We start from the raw sequence: 6,000 nt of genomic DNA, 5'->3' as shown, positions 1-6,000 counted from the left end.
TATAAAGTAAAGTAGGACATGATAGGTCTGAGGACACTTGCCTTCACCAGGTTGTTGCTCAGAGGGATCTTTGGCAACACACACAGGAACCACGGGCTGCTCGTTGTCTAAATAAAGCGATCACACATACAATACATTTGGAAAATACAAATGAACAACACATCAAACATGTACAAACCTAGGAACACACCTCAAAAGGTATAGTATTAATCAAAGAAAAAGGAGATCAAATCATAAAATGAACTAATCCTAATTAGGAGTTGATTACTCTTTAAGTGTTTGGAACACATCCCAAAAGGTAAAGTAGTAATTAAACAAAGAAAGAGATTAAATTATAAGATGAACAAATCTCATTTAGGAACTCATTATTCTTTAAGTGTTGTCCATAATTACATAACCTAATTCTATTCATTTTATAGATACCTAAAAGTTAAACCAGAGATGAATTCATGTAATGCATATCACTAATCTCACAAGGTTAAATATACTTTAACTTTTAGGTCTTTCATTTTATTTATTTCATTAAATGAATAAATTAACATATACATTAATCTTGTATTCTAGGTGTAAAATTAAAGTGTACAGACTATAGATGAACATAATTTATTTGAACAGAGAATAATTTCATGAACATTTTACAATTTGAACCACTAAATTTGGAGTTCATATGAAAAAAGATATGAAATAAACAAGTTTTGAAGTTTAAAATATGAAATTGAGGCTAATTCTGTGATTAAACAAAAGCACAGGGGGCTATTTAAAATAAACCAGGGGCCTACACGCTAAAACTCAGGACGGCAGGTTGATTTCCTAAAACCCGAGGTCTCTTAAGTAAAACTTACATGCGAAGGGGTACAGGGTGATCTCGACCATCGGATTAGAGATCAACGGGCATGATTAGATCGCGCGGGCGAGGGCACGCACGCGGACGCGACTGACAGGCGGGGACAGGGCGTCAGTGAGCCAGGGCGGACTGGCCAGCCAGGACCAGCGGTAGGGGCACGGGTGAGGGGGAGAGAGAAGGGCGGTCAGATCTAAATCGGAGGGCTAGGATTAGATCTGTTCAGCTAAGGTTTAAACCGCCCGATCTCGGACAGACGCCCGAGATCTAACGGCCGGGGGCCGGACCTAAACGTGGTGGCGCCGCTCGGTCCCGCGGCGAGGGCTCACCAGAGACGAGGGGAACTGGCCACGGTGGGGCTTGAGTGGCTTAGGGAAGGGGTCAGACACGTTCAGCGCGACACCGCGAACACGACCATGGGCGCAGAACCGACACGGGGGCGCCAGAGAACGCAGACCGCAGTGGGAAAGGTTCCACCGACGGCGCAGCTAGCTCCGGTGAGCAATTGTGTGGGCTCTGGGGCAACACTTGGCGAAATAAAGGCATGGGAAGGGTGCTCACCTCGAGTGTGAAATCTGGGACGCTTGGAGAACGGCGAAGGTGCGATGGAGCTTCGGGTCGACAGCGGTGGGGCTCCGGCTACGCAAGAAATGCTCTGGTGAGTGCGGACCGGGCGAACCAGAGGGTTTAGGGGCGAACCGGGAGGCGTTCCAGGTGGTGGGTGATAGGGCGAAGCTTACCAGGGCAACAGATGTAGCGGGGAGTTCCACGGCGACCATAGAACGGGCAGCGGACGTTGGTAAGCGGTAGCAGAACGGCCTGGTCGCATGTGCAGAGCGGGAGAGGGGGCGAGAGGGTTCGACTGTGGGCACAAGTGAGCGGGGGAATGTGGGCGAGCAGGGTGCAGGGCTCAAAAGGGGCGGGGACGTGCGGAGGTGGCAGGGGATCACGTGGTCATGGGCGCGTCCACGGTGGGGGAACGTGGGCGGGAGGTTGAGGACGGGCTGACAGGAAGGGTCGGCAGAGCAGAGAGAGAAGCAGGTGCGCGTGCGAGAGGAACGGCGTCGACAGACCTGGCCCACGGGGCAGCGAGAGAGAGGGGGAGAGAGGGCACGCTGGTTGGCACCGACAGGCGGGGCCCGCCTGTCAGGCACCGAGGGCGCGCGCACGGGGTTGGGCTTAGTGGGTCGTCTTGGGCTGAATTGGGTTTTCTATTTTCCAAGGAATTTCTAATTGTTTTTCCATTTATTTTCTCTAGGGTTTTCAAATCATGTTTCAAATTCAGTTCAAATCAAACATGTGCAACAATTCAAAGAATATTTGGGCTCAATATGATGCAATACTTCATGACTCATATGGTTTTGCCAAAATAAAATAAATAATCCCTTACTAACAAAGCTAACACTAACTAAAAGAGAGAGAGAGAAACTAGAGAGAGATAGAAACTAGAGTGAGAGAGAGAAGAGTAACACCTGAATTTGGATGATAATAAGAAAGAAATTTTATACCCCCAAATTCAGGGTGTTACACCAGGAATCTCCCCAGAAACTGACAAGTCCCTAATGTGCTCTTTCTATCAAATTTACATCCAGCATAGTCGGCATCGGAATGCCCAATTAAATCAAATGTAGATCCCTTGGGGTACCAAAGCCCAAACTTAGGAGTATAAACTAAATACCTCATGATTCTTTTTACGACCCTAAGGTGAACTTCCTTAGGATTTGCCTGGAACCATACACACATGCATACAGAAAGCATAATATCTGGTCAAGATGCACATAAATAAAGTAAAGAACCTATCATCAACTGGTATATCTTTTGATCTACGGATTTACCTCCCGTGTCGAGGTCGAGATGCCCATTTGTTCCCATGGGTGTCTTGATGGGTTTGCCATTCTTCATCCCAAACTTCTTAAGTATGTCTTGAATGTACTTAGTTTGGCTGATGAAGGTGCCTTTTTGGAGTTGCTTGATTTGAAATCCAAGAAAATACTTCAACTCCCCCATCATCGACATCTCGAATTTTGTATCATGATCCTACTAAACTCTTCACAAGAGGACTTGTTAGTAGACCCAAATATAATATTGAAAGTTCCCTTTGCCCGGGAACAGGATCTGGATGTCGCCTAGAGGGGGGTGAATAGGCGAATAAAAATTATCACTTTAAAACTTTAGTTCTTACTATACTCGAAGACTAGATCGCAGTGGAATGAAAGACCCTTCGAGTAGGTTGCAGCGGAATTGAAGATCCTGTCTCAAAATGCCCTGCACTTCAAATATAACTTGTACCACAGATAAGTGTTGAAGTACAGATATAAAAAGTGAATAAGACAGAGAGACAGCACACAATACAGAGCTAAGCACACAGACACAGGGATTTATCCCGAGGTTCGGCCAAGCCTGAAATGCTTGCCTAGTCCTCGTTGGAGTTAGCCACACCTGGGCTTGGAGTCTATTTCAACTCCTTCCTCCGTTTGCTCAGATCTATCAGTATGACAGATAGAGCCTTCCACTATGTTGAGTTGGTTACAACGAAACCACGGCTGCTTACAATCTTCTTGGCAGCACTTCGGCAGAGTAACGATACGCTCAAGACTATGCTCTAGCTCGTAGCAGCACTTCTCCACTCTCTAAAGGCTTATAGCTTTGCCTTCTACACAAAATAGAGAGATTCACACAAGAGGGAGAGAGAGAATTTATCCGAGTGATGTCTACACTTGTTGGCTGCACTTATCTTATGTTTGAGGCGCCTAGAGGTCCCTTTTATAGGTCCAAGGGGCCTAGGAGCCGTTGGAAGCAATCCAGGAAGGCAATTATTGCCTTATGTCGGGTGGCGCACCGGACAGTCCGGTGCACCACCGGACATCCACTGTTCACTGTCCGGTGCAGATCTCCTTCCTAAATTGGCGCAGTCGACCGTTGCAGACTTGGAGCCATTCGTGTACCGGACACTGTCCGGTGCACACCGGACAGTCCGGTGCCCCTATCAGACCGTTGGCTCGGCCACACGTCACGTGCGGATTGCGCGGCCGACCGTTGGCTCGGCCAACCGTTGGATCTCCGGACAGTCCGGTGCTCCACCGGACAGTCCGGTGAATTTTAGTCGTACACCGCCGACGAATTCCCGAGCGCGGCCAGTTGACAGACGCCAGCCTGGCGCACCGGACACTGTTCGGTGCACCACCAGACAGTCCGGTGTACCCAGACTGCGCAGAGTCTTGGCAGCTCCAGCCAAGTCTTTTTCCTTTGTATTTTCTCTTCTTTTCTTCTTCTTTCTGTTTCTAACACTTGGACAAATATGTTAGTACACAAAAACCAATGTACTAAGTCTAGAAACATACCTTCTCTTTGATTTTCACTTCTTTAACATTTGGCATGATTGAGAATGATGTTGGACTCATAAATCATCAAGTCAGCTTGACTTGAACTAAATTGACATTTCTGAGCTCCAACATCCTGCAAAGGTCACATAGAACATGTCCAAGCATAGGAACAACCCAAACTAAAGGTCAAGGTGCACTTAGCTCTTTTGGGCTGCTTCCAATTCTGATTTCAACATTTGTTCTCCTTCTAGTGACCTTGTTCACTCTTTGAGCTTGGTCTTGAGCCTTATGAATTACACCACATAATTGTAGATGTTACCTCATTGGTTGTAAGTCATGTCCTTATGTAGTGTTCCTTGATGCACCATAACTCTTCTTAACTCGATCAACCCTGATTCCGCAAGTCTCCTTCTTCACCCCTGTCTTTGGGTTCCTGGTCTCCTTGACTTTCTACTGTGCACTCGGTACCTCGAAGCTCTTCTTGCTTCCATCCTTGGTTCGATCAGTTGTCTCCAAGTTATGCACATCAAGTCTCACTTAAGCATTGTCCACCTTTCCTATGATGTCCATTATCTATAGATAAATCCGTCTTTGGACCATCACACTTGTTTACTTGTGTTGCACCCTATTAGCTTTGCATTCAGCACCTGTTCAACACTTAGCACACTTGTCAGTCCTTTAATTGAGTTGTCATCCAAACACCAAAACCCACAAGAGAGCTTTCAATCTCCCCCTTTTGGTGATTGATGGCAACACAATTAAAGCTTACATAAGAATAAGATTTAAAGCACAAATTTTGAATTCTAAGTTTATAGAATGCTCCCCCTAAATATGTGCTTACATCAAAATCTTAGATTTGGCCTTATATGCCAAATTGCACATACTTAGGCAAATTCGAAGCATTACTACACTTTAGCACATGTGGGATGCATTGTGTCACTAATTAAACCGTGATGCGTATGACACACAAGTGCACAGAATCATAGTTAAACACCAATTGAATAGATCTACCACAGAAATATCAACCTACCACTATTCACCATTAAGATACCAAATTAAACAATTTTAAAGCGTCAGAATCACATGAATATCTTAAACACCAATTGAATAGATCAACCACATAAATATCAACCTACCACTATTCACCATTAAGATACCAAATTAAACAATTTTAAAGCACCAGAATCACATGAATATCTATTACATGATAAACACAGTAGATATTAATTGATTCATATCAACGGAAGCACTAATTAAGAATTATCACCATATAATACAGCAACAAGCATATGATAAGAATTATCAATAAAACTAACACAAACTAACACATTCTTCCTTAGGACCAAGAGAACTCAAGGAAACCCCTTTAAGATAAGCTTTCCTCTCAGGTTGAGGTAAGAGGTAAGCTTTAATGCACAAATTCTCCGCCTTTGACATCAAACACCAAAACCATATGCAAGCAAGAACATAGAATGATGTCAAGGGACAGTAGGGTATTGAGCAGGTAAAACATACTAACAATACTCCCCCTTACTCATTAAACATATGCACCACAAGCATTGGAGGAAAATTAAGATACATACACGCAATAGATCAATACTTCCTTTTGTACCTTTACCATGTTGTGGTGTACTTTCCATCTTGAAAGATTAATCTCTATGGAGCTCCTTCACACTTGTGCCTGATCCTTTATCCTAACCTTTTCTTGTTGCTAAGACACCAAGCTTAGAGCAAGTTATAGTATTGTGGCACAAGATGAAGCTTCTATTCTAGTGATTACCAAAAGATATCAATTGAAGCAAACTACCACGGCTACCAATTGAAAAATCATTATTG

Source organism: Zea mays, chromosome 3 (genome assembly GCF_902167145.1).
Source record: "Zea mays cultivar B73 chromosome 3, Zm-B73-REFERENCE-NAM-5.0, whole genome shotgun sequence".
NCBI lineage: Eukaryota > Viridiplantae > Streptophyta > Magnoliopsida > Poales > Poaceae > Zea > Zea mays.
Note: the sequence above shows the minus strand (reverse complement) of the source record.